This window comes from Protomyctophum parallelum (assembly GCF_964188405.1).
Source record: "Protomyctophum parallelum genome assembly, chromosome: 10".
Lineage (NCBI taxonomy): Eukaryota > Metazoa > Chordata > Actinopteri > Myctophiformes > Myctophidae > Protomyctophum > Protomyctophum parallelum.
The window spans coordinates 12,162,361-12,183,654 of record NC_139704.1 but is presented as its reverse complement, the minus strand read 5'-3'; positions in this window follow the sequence as shown (position 1 = coordinate 12,183,654).

Sequence of the window (21,294 nt, the reverse complement as noted above, 5' to 3'; positions counted from 1 at the left end):
TGTACAGTGTACACAAACACAACACTCCGTCCCGCGATAAAAACAAAGCATCCACGTGACACATGACGTATGATATATCTATGGTGTTGCCAGATTCTGCGAGAGAAATAAGCAAACAGGACTATGAAAACAAGACTAAAAGAGAAGCAAATATTGTAGGCCTGCCACATCATGAATTAAGGAGCCCGGAATGGCCAATGGGCAATATTGAATACATCAGCTACATATTTTAAAATAGCATACCGGTAGCCTATCTACAAGCTCACACAACGCGTCGTGTTTTTGAAACATTCTAAATACACAAATGGGGGTCCCTAATTATTTTCAGATATGTCGCCAAATTGGGGGGTCCTTGACATTTGTATAAAAACCACTGTTTTAAACATTTAGGAAGCAAGCTCAAATAAAATACAATTCAGAAACAAGGCTTAACAAGCCCCCAAAAACAACAAGCCTAAAGTATTTTATAATAAGCAGACCTGGCAACCCTGGACGTAAACTGTCTAACTTGAATACACAAAACTTTATTAGCCTTGGCTTGAAGTGTTCGTGAAGGAGGAGTGAAGGAAAAGACAACATTACATTACAACTTTTGACATTCTTGTTAAACTTATATTTTTTACCCCTTTCAACCACTTTACATCGTTTATTAGTGGATACAGTGGTTTATGCTTTTAATGGTGAATGCCAATGGTCATTATAGTGGGTCGAGTGTCCGAAGATTTATCTGAAGTAGACCTATAGACCTAGAATGCCTGTGATCATTTAATTATACTTGTTGTTATACATACAGTATGTAACAACAAGGGCTATATCTGAAGATGCTGCCTCAGGAAATACTTAAAACCACCACGGGTAAGATAACGAATAGATTGAAATGAGGGAAGACGGAATGAAAATTAAAGAATTGTGTAAGCATATGCTGGGGGTGTTACTGCACGTGTTTTCAGTCATTTGGGTCACGGTGTCACCTGGCGTGAGGAAAAAGCCAAGATGCAAAAAGGAAATAAAATATATGTATCAATATCAAGTTAATATAAAACAAAGTGGGGTTTGGGGACCTCCACGGTCCTTGGGGGTTTCCAGGGGGTGCCCCCAGCTTAATTAATGATTTACTATCCTTATGGTTCTATAACTCAGAGTGTGCTGTACACTCAGGAGTTATGAGGGTCGTTGGGTGTCCTTGATTTAAAAAAAGTTTGAGAATAACTGCCTTAAAAGATACCTATTTTTCTTGATATTTGGATCCATCAACATAATATGTAAACGGATTAGGGATTGTGACAAAAAATGTTTTTGTAATTTGTTTTATTAATTCTTTTAACCAAAAAAACCCTGAACTTTTAACATTCAGTAGATTTTCTGTGGTCTGGGGTTTTCTGGCTCAAACAAGTGCTCTGATTTTCCTGTGGAGTGTGATGTAAGAGCCAGCAAATCCCATATAGGGTCTGCCAAAATCTCCCGGAGGGGGCGTTAACATATGTGTCACGTGGTAGCGGCCGCCATGTTGGCAGGCATTTCTGCTTTGTTTACACATCCGTGTGCGTTCTAATTTTTAAACACCAGAGGGAGTTCAACGAGCTTGGCGACAACACAGTGAGCCAACACCAGGATGGAAAGAAAAAACGTCGGCCTCGACATACCTTGCTTACAAGGACAAGCTTAACTTTGACGAAAAGGAGCGTTACCTCAACAAAATCAAGGATATTGACGGTCTCGACCCCTATGAACACACTGACTGAACAGAGGATTCGATCTTCTACCACCACTAATGCGACTACATTTAATGCTTGTCCTTGTAAGGTATGTCGAGGCCAACGTTTTTTCTTTCCATCCTGGTGTTGGCTCACTGTGTTGTCGCCAGGAACGAGCTCGTTGAACTCCCTCTGGTGTTTAAAAATTAGAACGCACACGGATGGTCGCTGACTGTAAACAAAGCAGAAATGCCTGCCAACATGGCGGCCGCTACCACGTGACACATATGTTAACGCCCCCTCCGGGAGATTTTGGCAGACCCTATATGACAATGGGATTTGCCAGCAGATGTCACTGTTTTCACTGTTTTGCCTGTTTTCATTGCAGCCCAAAATGCTTCACAGACACAGGTTGTTTTGGTGTAATTGAGGTCATACAACGTAAAGGAATTAATGTCATGAAACCTTTAAGCTTGATTAACTAACGAATAGGCATATTCTATGTGGAGTTAGCCTGACAACATGCGACTGTATATGCCTACTGTAATGCAGAAACCTGTGTGGCATCCAGGATGCAGGCGATGAGAACAGCAAGGTCCTAACCTCCCTCATCCAGGAGGCTCCAAGCTGCATCTTCATACTCCCAGAAGTACCATCTAACAAACAGCATGCTGCTTATTCTGCTGCTCCTGCGTGATGTTGACCACCCTATGTTCAAGTCATACTGTACCATGGGAAAAAGGTAAGTTCTTGATTACCCACCTTGTCAGACTGTGCAAGTTGAATTGATGCTTAATTTGTAGGCTACTTGCATGCCAAAAATAGGGCTTGTAGATTTATTTTTCTTTATTTTAATTTTTTGTGAGTGATGTCGCCGGCTCAAACGTTCTATGAGGAGGCAACAACCTATGGTAAGACGACATAATATGTCAAGCATATGCCTGGCAGTATTTTTGCCTTGAGAAAACAAAACAGAAATATTTTGACCCAGTCTTGGCCTGGTAGAAAATGTCAACAAGGGTTGGCAATTGTCCAAAGGTTGGTAAAGCATTATTTCCTACCATTACTCACAAACTGACTGCACATGCAGTTTGTAGAACAATGAGATAACCATTTAATCCATGGAAAACCCTTACAATTGTCGTTTCTGTTCACACAAACAATGACCTTTCATTTATTTTGAAGGTATTGGTGTAACAGTAACGGTCTCCGGTCTACTTTCATCGTAGCATTAGCCAGTAGCCACCGTAGATTAACAATATTTCTGACATTGCTAGAACTTCATTGGAGCCTATGACACTGAGAGTATGCCAAGACTTAGGACAAGCATTTTTGCAAAAATATGGTCATTTTGTCTGGGATGCTGCCAAGATGGCAGATATTGTACACTGAAAATTCGCTTCTCCACCAAACCCATCACAGAAAATAACTACTGCACATTAGAGAAACAAGAAAACCGTGAGTTGGAGTGTTTTAAAAGTCAAATCAGTTCGGATAATGTAAAACCATATCACTCTCAAGTCGTGCACATGCTCAAGAGGAGTGAATTATACTGTTACTTATCTTCGCCCAGGCTGACCCTGTGGCCACAAAGGCAAAGAAGCGTCCACCGCAGAGCTGCCAAAAGCGAGGAGCAAGACAAATGCCCTGTCTGAATGCCCTCAACGCTGCAGCCAACATCTGAAAACCCTCTCATGCCACTACACAGCTCGCAAACACTGAACACTGAAAAAGCCTATATTGTGAATACATTTATTTCTAGACCCTTTTTGCAGAATCTTTGCACATTTTTTAAACATGCCCCCGCCTGCATAATAGCGGAGTTACAGAAGGTCACTGATAAAATGTCAAAGACGTTTATATTCAGAGTTTGCTTTGACGTTGGATTATTTTATGGCGGGTCATTACAGGGGTTTTACTGTAGCGCTTGGAAATTGATGCAGTAAGTGAGTGAAGAGTGAAAAATCAAATAGTCATTGATCATTATGTCTGATGCCTTTTTAGCTGAAATGCACCCGCCGATGTTTCGCCCATTGTCAGTTTAGATAAGGTTTATTCGGCGCAATGATCCACCAGCTCCTTTCAGCAAATATTTAGTTCCCAAGCTCTGAGGACCCAATTGGAATGTGTGATTATACTGTACATAGAGACGAGAGAGAAGAGTGTGTCAAAGCGTGCACACCACCACACAATGTGCCTGAAGAGATTGATGTGTTTGTCATCCACCTGCTTCAAAGCCGTAAAAAAGCTTGGCTGATGCAAATAGGGAAGCCTACCCAGGGAGGCTGACAAAACAAAAGACAGAGAAACCTCACTGCTCCTCTCTGCACATCTGTTTTTGGTGAGAAATATCTGAGGGTGTTCTGTGGTGTCACACGCCGTGCTCAAATGAACACTGAATGGGTAGTGGCTTGTCTCAGGGAGTGGGGTAAGTGTTCGATGCTCTTTTTGTTTGTTTGTGTGGAAACAGGGTGATTTAAGATGGATTTAACAGAAGGGAGATATGAAAGGGACGTATTGGCACAGTGGCTGTGGGAGTATATTCTTACCCCCTCTGTGTGTCTCTCTCTCGCTCTCTCGTCGTTCTCTTTGGCGCACACTCTCCCTGTCAGACTGAAATTCTGCAGGCGTGCAACGCGTCTGGCTTAATGGTGCTCCAAATGCAGAAAGGCTTCATAATGTAACGTCAGAAGGGATAGCAAGGGGCAGATGCATAGGCGGTGAGCTCTCTCTCCCTGTCTCTCTGTCTCTCTCTCTCTCTCTCTCTACTCTCTGTAGTCTGTCTCTCCTCTCTCTCTCTGTCCATCCTCCTTTCCGCTGCCTCCAGCGCTGGGCTCCGTCTGTGCGAGGGATGATCTATGGTGCTTTGTTTATTGCTGGCCATGGTCACTTCTCTGGAATGCAATTGGCTGGAACTACACCGTGTGGGTCTTGCACCCTGCCTCTCTCTCTCTCTCTCTCTCTCTCGCTCTCGCTCTCGCTCTCGCTCTCTCTCTCTCTCTCTCTCCCTCCCATATTTTATCTATTTGAAGGGAGATATGAGCAGGATTGCCGTGTCCGATGTGCCTTTTAATTGTTTGTTCGTTCGTTGGCTCTTTCTTTCACTGTATTTTGCATGTACACAATGGATCTGTACTGTTCCATTGGAACGCTGACCAATTTAATAGATTGAGAGAAAATGTATTTATCAATCCATCCAGGACTTTTCTGCTTGAAGTATTATTCTTTTTTGTTGTTTTTGCTTTATTTGTTTTTTCCTTCAAGCATCACTATAATCAAAGTCAAACGCACGCGCGGCTGCATCCCTAAATCAAAAGCACGCGCGTGTGTAAAATATTATTTTGTTAACATAATTTAACAAAGAAATTTACATTTTCAATGTCTTATCTTTAGTACATTTCCATACTATTTTCTATTCTTGTTTGAAAATCAAATTAAAACATTACAAGATTTTTGTTATATTTTGAATTACTAGGTTAACAATTATTTAATTATAATCCTTTGCACAAAGCCATTTAGCTGTTGTCCCTGCAGCAAAACAGTAACCTGTATGTGGATTTATACATGTTTCTCATTAAAATACATAGACTTAAAATGCTCTTTTGCCAAAAAGACATAAACACACACAGACACACTTTCACTTAAAATTACACGCGTTGTGTGTGGCAGATGACGACAGTGGCTGTTGGGTCCCAAAACTAAAAATAAAAAAATAACCTGTGTTATCCATTTGTAATTATTTAGTCACAGGAGCTTGTTAATATGTTTCATGGGTTAAGTAATTCTAAAATCCACAAACAGACAACTTTCACTTGAAAACGTTCAAAAAATAAGAGTTGTGAGGCGTTACGATTTGTATGTCTGAGAGAGTATAAATTGTGAGTCTCTGAGTCAGACTTAAATGAACAGTGATTATTTTCCTGTGTAGGCCAGAGAGTGAATGTATGGGTCACGCTGGCAGAGGCAGTGACGAGCACCACGGGCAGAGGAGCCTGCCAGGAATTAAATGATACAGAACAACATTTAAATGAAAGACGGATGCTTTGGTCGTTATTCATGTTTTCCTCTTCCACTTGTTTTCCTTTTCAGAACAAACAAAGTGAAACCTTGTATCTCCATATTTTCCTTTTTCATACATTGCCCTACAGTACGTGGTCATACTACAGCATCACACAAAAAAAGTAGCAGAAGTAGCATATCTGCCAGCTCATTTTGAGCTTGTAGATCTAGTTTTTGAATTTGAATCCCTGAAAAGTAACCGTTTTTGACAGATATGCGGTTTCCAGACGATGTTATGCTCTTCTTTCCCCCTTTTATCTTTTTCCTTTCTTTGTTTATTCTTTCAGTATTAACCATATAATTGAACATACAGCGATAGTAACCATATAATTGAACATACAGCGATAGTAACCATAATTAAACATACAGCGATAGCAACACACTATTAATTATGTCCATGTCCTCGCTCTGTTTCGTGTGTGTTTGTTTGTGTTGCGTTGAGAGGCTACCAGCGGGTGACGTTACGGCTTACAGTATGTTCAGCATAGTGATAATAATGGTTGTGTCTACACAGTTTGAACCAGACGACAATCAGCACCCACTCATGTTTGAGAGGGCGCATTTTAGTGCGTGTGTGTGTGTGTGTGTGTGTGTGTGTGTGTGTGTGTGTGTGTGTGTGTGTGTGTGTGGTGTGTGTGTGTGTGTGTGTGTGTGTGTGTGTGTGTGTGTGTGCGCGTGCGCGCGCCTGCTTGTATGTACTGTATCTGTGTTGCAGTGGTGTGTGTGTGTGTGTCTCTTTTTATCATGGCGCATTACAGCAAAATCCTCTGCGTTCATTTAACTCGGAGGTTATACACAAATGTAACCAAATGGACCCTTGCACCGCATGAGGATTTGGCTGTGTAGTGTGTGTGTGTGTGTGTGTGTGTGTGTGTGTGTGTGTGTGTGTGTGTGTGTGTGTGTGTGTGTGTGTGTGTGTGTGTGTGTGTGTGTGTGTGTGTGTGTGTGTGTGTGTGCAAGCCATGCATGCATGTGTGTCTCCATTTGAGTGGGTGCATGGTGTGTGAAGTCTTAGCTGTGGATTACAGGGCTGGCACATGGGTCTGCACCCACAGCAGTGTCTGACATGAATCTGATGGGATTACACAAGGTGTGCATCTGTACCAGCCTGGACTGCTGACAGAGAACACCCAGGAAGGGCCGACTGACTTCTCCTCAATGTCTTCTTAGAGAACACCCAGGAAGGGCCGGGGGGACGACTGACTTCTCCTCAATGTCTTCTGGTGGACCTGGAGGGGAAGTATAGGTGTATAGGGAAGTATAGTATAAGTATAGTTGCTCTGTGTGCGTGGGGGTGTTGCATTGTGCACACGTTATTTTTGGGAGTGTGTCAGTGGGGGTGAGAGAGAGAGAGTTAGAGAGAGAGAGAGAGAGTTGTGCGTACATGTATTGTTGTTTATTGTCTGGGGAATGAAAGTGTAGGTGACCAAGTCTGCAGAGGCTCAGGTAGGATCAATAGAAGCTGTATTGAAGTTCAGTTAGAAACAAGAACGAGTGTGCATGTGTGTGCGTGTGAGGGAGAGAGGGAGAGCAGGAGAGAGAATGAGAGAGAGAGAGAGTGCAAAACGCATGTAGGTTAAGCGCACATGTATTTCGCGTTTAAATAGTAGCCTCCAATTACTTCAGAAAACACTTTACATAAGGTGGTTTAAACTCCAAAACACCCCAGCAATCAGCATCTTTGTCTCTCTCTCTCTCTCTCTCTCTCTCTCTCTCTCTCTCTCTCTCTCTCTCTCTCGATCCTCTCGCCTCCTTAGTCCTTCTTTCCTTATGTTGATGTGTTCATTATTCCCTACTACTACACTACCTATTAATACTTTGGAAGATAATTCCATAATCAAGTGGCCTGCCAGGCGGGAAACCAAAGTTGCAGGATGCAGATGTCTAGCAAGTCCCCTCCATGTGATTAGTGTGTGAAGTGTGCTTGTTAGGCGCACTGTGAAGTGTGCCTGTTATGTACCCCAGCCCTCGCGCTTGATTAGCGCCAGCGCACTCCGCTCCTGTGCTGTCTGCCTGGGTGGAACGGGCGCTCTGTTGTGATCGGCGGCGTCTGACGGCTGAGCAAATGTAAAGTGGAAAAAATATCAGCTGCTCTTGCTTGTTTTTACAGAAGGAGAATAGGACGTTTAGAATTGTGGTAGAGTGGAATTAAAAGATTAAAAGATGAGGAGAGAATCTGGTAGATGTAGTCTGTGAATTGTGTGCTAGCCTGGTATATTTCAAATGATGCTTCATTTTGAATATTACTGAAAAGCAAGCACACATATTCACAGATTATTTAGCTTGCATTGCAAGAATCTGATATCAGGTATTTTGTGTTGTGGTATTAGTTATGGTATATATATATAGCTTTTAAAACTAGAAACCATAAATAAATTGTTTTCACAAATATGTTTTAGTTCTAAAATGCAATGCATTATAAAATCCATTTTGGGTTGGGTTAAAAATAGCCTAGCTACACTACAAAATCCCATATGTTAATTTATCCATTTGTAACCCTGAAAGTCTACACATGGAACATTTGTAGACTCCATTCCATTCCATTTCATTCAATCTGTAGACTCTCAGAGTTAAGCACTGAGGATTGTACTGCCGTACAGCCATAGAAAAAAGTGACACAAGTGACACATAATAATCATGTGACTAAATAGTTGTAAAACATGCAGCTATACGTTCCTCTTTATTAAAAGGCAGCCTGGGTGTGACTGATTCTCTACAGTACAGTACCTGGCTGTGCAGTGTGACTGATTCTCTACAGTACAGTACCTGGCTGTGCAGTGCTGCAACAGGCCGTCCTTCTTCACTGTTCTGGCCCCAAGAATAAGCTTCACTTTAAAGGATCAATTCTTTTATTATTGAAGTCTGTCTCGGCAGCACAGCCTAATACATTCCGCATTGATCCCTCTCCCCAACCCTCCCCCCTCTAAAAAAAGAAAAGAAAAACCTTTATTGCTATTCCTTCCAGCAAGGCTCACATTTTAAAAGATACGTTGCCAGAAATAAAGATTTTACAAAGTGACTGGAGGACAAATAAGCCTATAAAGGTAGAGGTATTCACATTTTAGTGAGAAAAGGGAAAGGCAGAGAGAGAGAGAGGAAAAGAAAGGAGTCGCAGTTGCCAGCAGGCGTTTTGAATATCATTACCGACTTTGCAGGGAGAAATTGAAATCATAAGCATAAGGAAAGTAGCTGGTAATTAAAACTGTCTCGCTGCGCTAAGGCTTTGATACCTGCTCAAAAACTGTGTGTGTGTGTGTGTGTGTGTGTGTGTGTGTGTGTGTGTGTGTGTATGCGTGTGTGTGTGTGTGTGTGTGTGTGTGTGTGTATGCGTGTGTGTGTGTGTGTGTGTGTGTGTGTGTGTGTGTGTGTGTGTGTGTGTGTGTGTGTGTGTGTGTGTGTGTGCGGCATCGTGCGCGCGTGTGTCAGTGTGTCCGTGTGTGGGTGTGTCTGTGACTGTGAATGTAGACACTGCAGATGCACCTATTATTTTCATGAGGGGTTCACAGAGCATGCATTGTGCGTGTGTGTGTGCGTGCGTGCGTGCGTGCGTGCGTGCGTGCGTGCGTGCGTGCGTGCGTGCGTGCGTGCGTGCGTGCGTGTGTGTGCGTGTGTCATCATTTACCTAGCTTGCAGAGAAGACTGTGCACTGCACATTTGTGGCTGGGTCTATTATTACAACACCATGGTATGACAAGGCCTGTTTGCATATAGCGTTGTGGGGAATGTTTGTTAGAAGGACCTCAGACGAGCAGGAGTAACGATGTGTGTCAAATAATATATTAACCATCCAGAGATATTCTGAAGTCCTACTTTGGCCATGATTTGATTTTGATTGGAATCCGATTAGAATGCCGGTAAGCAGAATCAAAGAGGTTGTATCAGTTCACTGTTAAAAGTATTTGTTGAAAACTGCAATTTCTACAAATATGCGTTTCTCTGAGCTACTGAAAACAGTTTGACGTGGCCGTATCAAAATCAAAGCCTGAAGCGTGCGTGCCAGACCCTTATTGACCAAATTTGCGCCAATGAAGCCAGCAGTGGAGGACATTAATGATCTGAACTCACTGGGGTCTGGTGGTCGGTGCGCCCACAGGCAGGTCGCTCAATCCCCAATCAATAGCTTTTTATTAAAATTGTTTGCGAGGCAACACAAATCCATATTGTTTTGCCTCGGACAAGGGGGCACCGATGTGAAATATGCTGGACGTATTTCTCAATTTTTTTTCCAGACGAGTGAGGAAAATGATTGGTTGATATGCATGAGGAAAAACACAGAGGGGGCCCGGCGGTTTGGGTGCTATCGGAATATCCATTTCACCCATTGATTTTCATAAGAGATGCATTTGCGATTATCTTATTTTCCCTTCCCTCAATGGAGTTGAATTGCATATCATATTATCCCCGGTATTAACCCATTTAGGCCTGACGTCGAAATGTAAAAAAAATCTTCTAAATCCTGACAGTTTTCTGAAATACCTCATGTTTCTGTATCAGTGGTGCTCAATATTTCATGTCAAGGACCCCAAAAATCATATGTAATTGGCCACAGACACCCATCTGAAAATATTTTATTTCAGGAACCCCCCAGAAGCAAAGATTTGAGTTAAAAACGTTGGCTCTGAAAGAAAGATTTGTGCCACATTTTCACGATTTTTCAAAAATAGCAGACCTACAAGCTCCTATGAGCATGTAGATCTGCTATTTTTCAATAGCTAAATTATAACGTAATGTTTAAAACACCAAAAGGGGTTCCCGTCCAGAATGAGTTAAAGCAAAATTAATAACACAAGTAATTATAATACTTATGTCTAATGATATGCTGCGAGGAGCCCTATCGATTCAGTCCTGATGCATCTGGGAGAAATGGCTTGGAGCTCTGCCTGACGACTGTGTGTGTGTGTGTGTGTGTGTGTGTGTGTGTGTGTGTGCCGCACATGCCTGTGTGTGTGCGTGCGTGCGTGCGTGCGTGCGTGCGTGCGTGCGTGCATGCATGACTGTGGAACAACACTAATTGTATGGCAAATCATCAGCAATGGACAATCCTTTAAAAACAATGCTTTGGTTATTCTTTCCTTTTTTCCCTCTCCTGTAAGGTTCATTAAACTATTTGTTTTTTAATTCGCTGATTGAAAGTGAAGTATCACTTCATTTAAATGCAGTTGAAACAGTTGGTGACCAACTGCACTACAGTATGTTGTTTTTGTTTGCTTGTTTGAACCTTTAGCCTTGCGTTGCTGAATATTACCTGAATGAAGCCAAACAGACAAATTACAGATGCATGGAATGCATTTCTCAGTATTTTGGAGCTCTGCACAAAGACAGATGCTGTGATTCAGAGGTCTGGATGGACCACCACCAGGTATGACCATGAAACAACCTGCTTGAACCACTGTTCCATTTCACGTCCAACATCGCTTGGATGTTTTATAAAAAAAAAATAGTGTTTCAATTGTTCAGTTTGTGTGATCCTCTTCATTCCATAAAACAACAACAGCAACACAAAAGAGGCAGGTCCCTTTGGCACGCTTTGATCTCTTGATTTGCATCGTGGACGGTGTTTACGTGAACTGCAGTGCCCATTTGAGAGTGTGCGTTGCTCTGTGTCTCTGCCTGGGTAAAAAGGCTCCCCAAGGCGAGCGAGTGAGTCACAGTGAGCTGAACTTTGAAAGAGAGCTTGGGGACAAGCCGAGCAGAGACAGAAAGAGAGAACAGGTGAGGAGTTCAATATCGCCTCCCTCTGAAAGCAGGTAGAATGAATTCCAGCAGTGTTCTGATGTGGCTGTGGTTGCAACCTTCAGCCATCTCAGAAATGATGACTGTACTACTGCAGCTGCAATGTTATGGACTCTTTGAGTCTTACAGCCTAGCGTCAATCCAACAGCGGGGAGCCGAGCCACCCATGTTGACAGCCGATGGCTTAATTGATGTGTGACTAGCTTGAGCTAGGTGTAAAACACGACACGCATCACCATGACAATGAACCAAGGTAGTCGTCACAAGTCCAAAGCACTAGTATCCGTTCAAATGAAAAAGTCCCCTCAGTTATTTCATATCTTACATCGCTCAGATACTAAATTAATGCTCATGAGTTGCATTTCATTTGTACTAATATGTACTCGGCGAGGGTTCTAATAATTGTGCGACAGATTGTTTTTCGTCCATGTATCATTAGCTTGTCCAGCTTGTGATTCTGCTTTACAGCTATATAGTATGTAATATTTGTGATTAAAGATCTGAATTGTAGACACTAATCTTGTTACATAAAAACATCTATTGGCTCTCTGCTTTCCTACAGTATACTCACAGTAAAATAAATCACAGGAGGATTTGTACCAACCAGGTTCCCACACACACTGTCAGCTTTTAAACATTATGGTCCTTTGCTTCAGTGAAGTGGATTCTCAGTGTCGTTTGGCACATTTAATTTATTTTTTCACATCCTAGGTTGTATTGTCTCACCACTTTTTTTTCCTGGCACGTCTCTGAATTCCACCGTTTTTGGAAGACAGTATTCGTTTGATACCTTTGGAGTGGAGATTGAGGCCGCAGTTGCTCATGTCCACCAAAAGAGGGCAACATGATGTCAGAATTGCTCCACTCCTGGTCAGTGTATGTGGTGAACAGAGTGTAAATGTGTCACTTGCAGTCTCGCACTTCTTTCTTCCTTTCTTTTTCTTTTTAGCTCTTCGTTCAGCTGAACCCCCTGTCCAGAGTAAGGATATTTTAACTCTTCGTTCAGCTGAACCCCCTGTCCAGAGTAAGGATATTTTAACTCTTCGTTCAGCTGAACCCCCTGTCCAGAGTAAGGATATTTTAACTCTTCGTTCAGCTGAACCCCCTGTCCAGAGTAAGGATATTTTAACTCTTCGTTCAGCTGAACCCCCTGTCCAGAGTAAGGATATTTTAACTCTTCGTTCAGCTGAACCCCCTGTCCAGAGTAAGGATATTTTAACTCTTCGTTCAGCTGAACCCCCTGTCCAGAGTAAGGATATTTTAACTCTTCGTTCAGCTGAACCCCCTGTCCAGAGTAAGGATATTTTAACTCTTCGTTCAGCTGAACCCCCTGTCCAGAGTAAGGATATTTTAACTCTTCGTTCAGCTGAACCCCCTGTCCAGAGTAAGGATATTGTGATGCCCTTGTGGCACTGTTGATCATTTTCTTTTGGACCCCCCCCCCCACAATTGAGCTAATAATGTTGTGCTTCTATGTTATTCGCTTATTGGTCATATGAGGGTGAACATTCAGCTGGTGTAGTAGTGCAGTCACCCTGACACCCTCACACACATGCACGCACACACACACACACACGCACGTATGTGCATGTGGCGTGTGGCGTGCACACGCACAAGCATACACAGACAGACACGTATCACTCAATCCTGCACCCTTTACGTGCCTCATGTTAAACAGCTTGCCCCTAGCCCGTTTGAAACTGAGTCGGCAACTTGGTGCAGCTGCATGCTCACACACACACACACACACACACACACACACACACACACACACACACACACACACACACACACACACACAACCTTTCCTTGCCCGGTCCCCTGGAATATCGCCTCCTCTTCATGGCTTCATGGAGAGAGACAGAGAGACAGAGAGACAGAGAGACAGAGGGAAAGAGGGAGAGAGGGAAAGAGGGAGAGAGACAGAGAGACAGAGGGAGAGAGGGAGATCAGACCCTCCTTGGCACAGCTCTACCTCTTTGTTCCCTGCCAAGAGTCCTAGTACAGGGTCACACTGCTGCCATTCCTGCTCTGGCCAGTAGAGGATGTCATGCCTTGCATGACACCAGGTCCAGGCTGGAGGAGAGGAGAGGAGAGGAGAGGAGAGGAGAGGAGAGGAGAGGAGAGGAGAGGAGAGGAGAGGAGAGGAGAGGAGAGGAGAGGAGAGGAGAGGAGAGGAGAGGAGAGGAGAGGAGAGGAGAGGAGAGGAGAGGAGAGGAGAGGAGAGGAGAGGAGAGGAGAGGAGAGGAGAGGAGAGGAGGAGAGGAGAGGAGAGTGTGGGCTTCCAAATATTCATGTAGAAATATAAAAATATGTGGACACTTGTGGATCCTTTTTTACACACTCAGAGTTCAATTAATACTCTTACACATTTTCATCCACCTTACACATTTTCATGAATAATAATGATATACAGTAGTACTGGTAGTTGAAGAAGTCGTGATGTTGATAGTCGTAATTGTAGTAGTAATAGAAGTAATCTTATAAGTATAGTATGCAACAGTCGTATAGTAGGAGTATGATTGTTTATTATAATTGCTGATAATGATATTATTATTATTGACAGCGGTTAATTTGACCGTCCGTAGCTCTAGTCTCGACTACCAGTTATTAATCGTAGGCACTAGGCGTAATTACAGTTACAGTAATTGGTATCACATGCAGTAATAGTGCGGTGGTAACAATAGCAGCGCATAATAGTATAGTGTGCCCGTAGAACAATTCAATTAGGTCGGACATGCTGTAAAATTACACTCCGCCGTACAGGAATTTAACGGTAAATTACTTGGCATATTTGCGAGATGGTGCAGGGAATATGCAGGGATCATTTCATGAATATATATATATGTGTGTGTGTGTGTGTGTGTGTGTGTGTGTACGGTATGCATGTATCTCCTGGTGTCATCGGAAGGCCAGGAGTCGTAGGTCTGAGAAATGTGTTATTTGGAGCCGTGATCTCAATTTGTCCGTTGATATAAACAAATTTGAATTGTGTACAACAAGGATTGCCAATGCTGATCACCAGCGGTGCCAAGTCTCATATTCTCATGACCTCCGCCTCGATGCCCTCTGTGACTATCTCGTCATTTCATTATTCTTTTTTTTCTTTGTTTTTACAGGCCCCTATTCTACAGTATCTGCAAATTCAGTACACGTTTTTCTTTGTTTCCTGTAATATTCACAATCCCACGCAAACAACAGCAAACAGCAGCAAACAGCAGGTGAATTTAAGGAATACTGCAGATGTAAAACAAACTTCTCGCCTTGCTGTACAAACCGGCACAACAAACAAAGGCATTAGAAACAACATTGTACTCTCTGTTTTTTTTGCGTGCTTTGTCTTATTGTTATCTAGGCTAATGTGGTATGGATATTCAGAGCTGACTTCTGCTGAACTAGTACTTTGAAACACTAACAAATAACGTACTTTGAAACACTAACAAACAACGTGTGTGTGTGTGTGTGTGTGTGTGTGTGTGTGTGTGTGTGTGTGTGTGTGTGTGTGTGTGTGTGTGTGTGTGTGTGTGTGTGTGTGTGTGTGTGTGTGTGTGTGTTTATCATCATTATCATCACCTTCATCATGAGTTTGTGTTCTTTCCCTTACCAGGTTTTTGTAGAACATTTTGCTAATTGATTATCTCACGTATCGCTCTTACATCTCAGCAAGCCATTATTTTGTAAATGAATATTCTAGAGAAGAAAAGTGCTCTTGTCTTTGTAGTAACGTATTTGTGGACAAAAATGTGCAAACGGAGAAAAATGCCCTCCCCTCCCTCCCCCCTTCTGTCTAATTATATTTGTGCTCCTCACGTAAATGGAAGGTGGAAAATGTGTATTTATAGAAGAGTGAGTTGACGCTGAATCCCCTGGTGCCAGCCTGCATCTTAGGCTTATGAAGTGTGTCTGTCTGTCACCACCGGGATAGAGAGAGAGAGAGAGAGAGAGAGTGTGAGTGTGTGTGATTGAGACTGTGTGTGCGTGCGTGCGTGCGTGCGAGAGATAAAGGGGGGGGGGACTTAATGGTCCCTTGTCTGTTTGATACTGCCTCCATCTTCTGTGTGATCAATTCCACTTGTTTATGTTTACGTGATGCCTGCCGTTCTCTCTCTGTTGTCACCTGCCGCCATCTTTGGAAGGAAGGAGTCCATGGGGAGGGAAAGGGAGAGAGAGAGAGAGAGAGAGAGAGAGAGAGAGAGAGAGAGAGAGAGAGAGAGAGAGAGAGAGAGAGAGAGGGAGGATTGCAGTGGCAGACAGAAGGAGAGAGGGAAGGACAAGACTGACAGGTGGAGAAGGATAGAGAGAGAGGTGAAGATGAGAGAGAAGGATGAGGGATGAGGAGGTGACAGAGAGAAGGGGGAGGACCAGAGGACAGGGTCGTTCATTTGTGACATCCTTGTCATGTATGTAGAGTAGATGCATGGCTTCTAAAGTTTGATTTCTATCGTCTTCCACTTCAGCTCTTCCCTGCCGACATAACGCACCAGTTAGGCTGTGACAATATGTGTGTGTGTTGGGGGGGGGGGGGGGGGGGATAAGAGTGGCAGAAAACAACAGCGAAGAATGGGGGCAAGAGAGAGAGAGAGAGAGAAATAAGGGAATGTGAAGAGTGAATCGGGAAGGGGGGGTTAGATGAAAAGTAGAGAATGAAAAAGGCATGCAAAAAAGGACAGGAGTAAAGGGAGTGAGAGAAACCATGGAAGAGAGAGAAAGAAAGGAGAAAGGGATGGAAGCTGTGAAGGTGATTAGTTGTAGCAGTGGATCTTGGGCATGGAGGAGGTTTGGAACACTAATCCTTGCTTTGGTTGGAGACATTCTCTCGCAGTCGGTCCCTTCTTTTCCGCCCCCTCTCAATTTTAAGCCCCGTGTCAAGCTCAAGTCCTTCTCTTCCAGCACTCTGCTCGCTCTCATTTCCTCTGCCTCCTGGCGAGCCCTGCTATTTATAAGAAAAATCATTTTTCTTCTCTCTCTCTCTGTCTCTCTCTCTTTTAATTCTTTCCTGGCATGTTTGATTTTATGCCCTGCTTAGGAAGGTGCCCAGATGAGTGGCAGGCTGCCAGGGGTTCTCTCTTCTGTCAGCTCCTCTCCTCTCCTCTCCTCTCCTCTCCTCTCCTCTCCTCTCCTCTCCTCTCCTCTCCTCTCCTCTCCTCTCCTCTCCTCTCCTCTCCTCTCCTCTCCTCTCCTCTCCTCTCCTCTCCTAACGCACATAATCATAGACCTGAACACAAAGGTGGTGATACATTTAGGCCTAAACGAGTAAATTGACTTCTGCACCTTACTTTAAAATAAAGAAAATGTCTGTTAGGACATCTACATTAGGTGATTTTCTATACTGGGATTAATTCTATTGTTATAGTTTTTGACTGATTGTGGATGTTTTTTTCTGTCTATACTGTGGTGCTGATAATTGCATTGCTGTTGTTGTTCTGAACCTTGACAGGTATAGTACGGGTGACATACTATATTATGGAATTTTCGTCTATCTCTATCTAGTCTAATGACATAATTATCAGATTGTCTTTTATTTATGTATCTGTGGTTGGATATTTACTTCAACCTTTTCCTTTGCTGCCAGTATTCAGTAAGTGTTATGTTGCCATAGCATTTGATTGCACTTGTTTGTTGGTTTTGCTGTCATGTCTAGACTGTGGTTTTGTTAAGTGGAGAGCATTAACATGCCATATGACCTATGTCACACTTTTAGATTTTAAATATTGAACAACTGTCTTCAATTTCACTTGAGTGCCTCTACTTTTCCCCCTCTCTCTCTGTCTCTGTCTCTCTCCTCAACTTGCTTCCTTATAAGTAACCTGGACAGTCATTTGTTATTTGTCTTATACACACAATCACATTTACGTTGGCAATAGTAGTACGGCAGACTGTTGATGGCCGGTGTTATGCCTGATTTATACTCATATGCACATCGCGTCGTGCATATCAAATAGCCATTGAGGGCTTGTAGATCGGCTACTTCCGATGCCCGACACCGGCCTGCAACTAAGTATAAATCAGGCATTAGTGTGGGTCCTGCCATTGTGCATTTAGCTCTGCAGTAATGTGAGCTGGCCCAGCGCCCAGACAATAAGCCATAGATTCTACTGAATGACATCATTTATCCCCGGCATTATTTGATTGTTTGGTCTGGACCTTGATTTGATGGATCTCACCACTGTATTAAAACCACCAGCTATTTGAAGGAGAAAAAAAAAAGAGATATACCCCATCCTACTTCAATTAGTATTAGAAGTTAGAACTGCTTCTTCTACTATCTAATACTGCCTCCATTACTATTCTACTCTACTACTTTTTTACCCCGTTTTTCGCCTCAATGTAGTCGTTGCCAATTGTTTCTCCACACACACACATACATTTATGTGTGTTGTCTCTGCTGGTGTATCCTATACTGAATCACCTGCCAGTGAGGAGCCCCCACCGGGAGGACGTAGAGCCTTCGTCCTACTCCTCCCGCCAGTGAGGAGCCCCTCGTATAGACACTCGACAAAGCCATGGTGGATTCGAACACACAACCTCTGTGTGGTGGGCAAAGCACTTTACCACTGTGCCACCTGAGCACAGTGCTAGCCTATACTATTTCTACTGCAGCTGTATAGTCTCTATTAAAATGTCTCCTCCTCTACGACTATTCCTACTAGTTCTGTTACTATTGCTACATAGAGCGTGTCAATTTGTACACTTCCAGAGTTCACAGTCAGGATTAGCCTTTGTATTTCTTAGGTTACTAAACACTAAATGTCATTGTACTGTATTTTGCTTTGGAATTGCTGTGCTAACACAGAATATCCCCTCTCGGGTCAATACAGTTTTATGCCAACCTATACAATTCAAACCTATCCTATATCCTATCCCATCATATCCTATCCCACTACTATTTTAAGTAGGATTACCACCACCACTACTGCATTCTTCTATACTGTATAGAATAGTAAAGAAAATATAAATCAGACATCTTATATTTTTGGCATGTTGAACTGGGCATAAATACAGTTGGACTTCTTCATTTCCATTCAAGCCAAATACTCTGGGGCCTAGTCAGTGCTCGGGGCCCAAAATCATCCAAAATGCCATTGATTTGTTTGTCCTCTTGGCCTCTCTCCATGGCATGGTAGATGAATCATGCCTTTCTTTCTTGGCATGGTGGTTTTAATCCATACACTCTCTAGTTTTCCATAAATAACAGGACAGGGTAGGACTTGGACAGCTCTTAATGCAGGGGGCCTTTTGTTCTCGCACAGGATGACAGCAGTGCTCGAGGCTTCCCCGATAAACACACTCACATGCACGTGGCACACACGCACACACACATGCATGCACGCACGCACAGACACACACACACATACACACACAGAGAGACACACATGCACACACACAGCGAAATCCTGAGTTTTAATTTAAATCTGAATGTGTACAAACTGACCCAAGTTTTACACCTTCAGAGTTAAATTAACACTTAGAGAAAAGGCGGCACACACACATATTTCCACACACAATCTAAACGCTTTCTGTACTGGCCATATGGAGCGTGTCCAGAGATGGCGACTCGAGTTAAATACTCTTACTCGAGTCACACTCGAGTCGCCACAAATGGGACTCTAGACTCGATTCGGACTCGAGCTCAGGTCAGCTCCATATATGGCAATCTAAGGGTGTCAGCGGGGCCAGTCTTACAGTCATTGTACAGGGTTTGATGAGGGCCCAGGTAGAGCCAGGCCTTAATTTCCGGGCCTATTGAGAACTCTAGTTTTTGCCGGCTGCCCTTTTAACTTTGGGGCGGGCCCGTCTAGAGTTTAAATGGACAGGTATCAGTCAAAAGGGAGACATCGAAGAGAAAGGACGGGTGCAGGGAAGGATCAACATATGGAATATCAGAACATGTCAGCTCCATATACAGTATCAGTATGGAGATCTAAGGGTTTGAGGTTTGAGGTCAGCTGTAGAGTTGCCGGCCGGCTATATGCAGATCTAGGTGATGATCCAGTCTTCTCCATGTATAGGCAAGGGCTATCCAGGGTTTGATGAGGTCAGTGTTGTGATCTTCATATAGGTTATATTATATGCATATATCGAGGCCTGTGATGTCACGAGGCGTAATAGACTGACAACCATATACTGTATGTTGGCGTGACCTGACTCACGGACGAACGCACAGGTTTTCTGCGACCTACGGTCGCAACAAATAGATCACAATTCAAATAGAACACACATAGCAAAATCCTTAATTTTACCTGATTACCTGAATTTAAACTTTTACCTGATAGGGTAAAAATGTAATAAAATGTACCTGTGACTCAAAACGTAACTCTTGAGACGGTACAAATGTATAATCAACACTTTGAGCACAAAAAAGATACACTTCCAAATCGTTGTGGCTGCATGAAAAGATCTCGTGACTACTTGCATTACCCAACGTGCACACAGCAACAGCTGTGCAAGAGGTCAACGTTACAATCTCACCACTAACTCATCAACCGCAGAGAAAGCTACAACGGAATGGGTTCCAGTTACACACTCTTTGTGATCGTATTCGTAACCTTTCTCCTCCCCCCTCCATTTCTCTTTCCCCTCCTCTCCATCTCTCTTCTTTAACAGTGGGTACAATTTATTTCCCTGACCTTTGCATGGCCTGAACGGCAGGGGTTCAAATTCCAGAGTTCAAATTCCAGCGTTCAAATTCCAGCATTCATTACACCTTTTTTTTTGCCTGTAAAATATGTGAAAATCTGAACACTGCATGCCAGATGCCTTTGCTGAAAAGTGAAAACCGGGAATTGAACCGGGAATTGGTGGGCAAGTGTTCTCCCTCTACCCCGCCCAGACGCCCCCAGCTGTGGGCCTTCTGATTGTTGTGGTGGGCTTCTAAATGTGTGTGACAAGATGACACCATGGAACATATGGACCTCAGGGTGAAGGCGGACATTCTCTTACACTGATGCCTTCGGTGGGCTTGTATATGAATTTAAATGCACACACAAACACACATGCATACAAGCACCTGCATGTGCGCACGCACACACACACTCTCTATCTCTCTCACACGCGCACACACACACACACACACACACACACACACACACACACACACACACACACACACACACACACACACACACACGTTGTTTGTTTCTGGAAACCCTCATTACGCCGGACTATTGAGGCTGCTTCAGCACATTTCAGCAGCAGTATTTCACTGTTTCTGAAAAGTCTCTGTTCTCTCACTATTTTATTGGACAACAGCAGTGAATAGTACCACTACCTATATATAAACCTCACAACATGAACTCTTCCACTTAGAGACTGTGCGTGTGTGTGTGTGTGTGTGTGTGTGTGTGTGTGTGTGTTTGTGGGGGGTTATTTGAACATGGAGGCTGTAGTGCCAGGTGTGTGCCACGGATGTAAACAGTCACATGAGCGCACTAATTGTGTCACTTAGAGGGCCCAAGCTGTGTGGCTTTTACCTCCAAATAGCATTTCTCCTGCTATCGAACCTGTGGCAAACAGCTGCCACTTACTGGGTGTCGTGACTCGTAGAGATAGCTGTCCGCGCTATGAGGGTGGCGGAGGGTGGGGGTCGTTAGCCTGCACATCACTATCCGCTTTATGCATACTGTAAGTCAGTGTTTCTCAAATATCATCATGTCAACTATACCCACACATTGAGATGTATCAGACCCCCATCTAAAAAGGATGTTGTGCCAGGGACCCCCAGAAGAAGTATAAATTATATAAAATATTTATTTCGAGAAAAGACCCCCTGTAACCCCCTCATGGACGGAACCATGGCTAGGTTAAACAA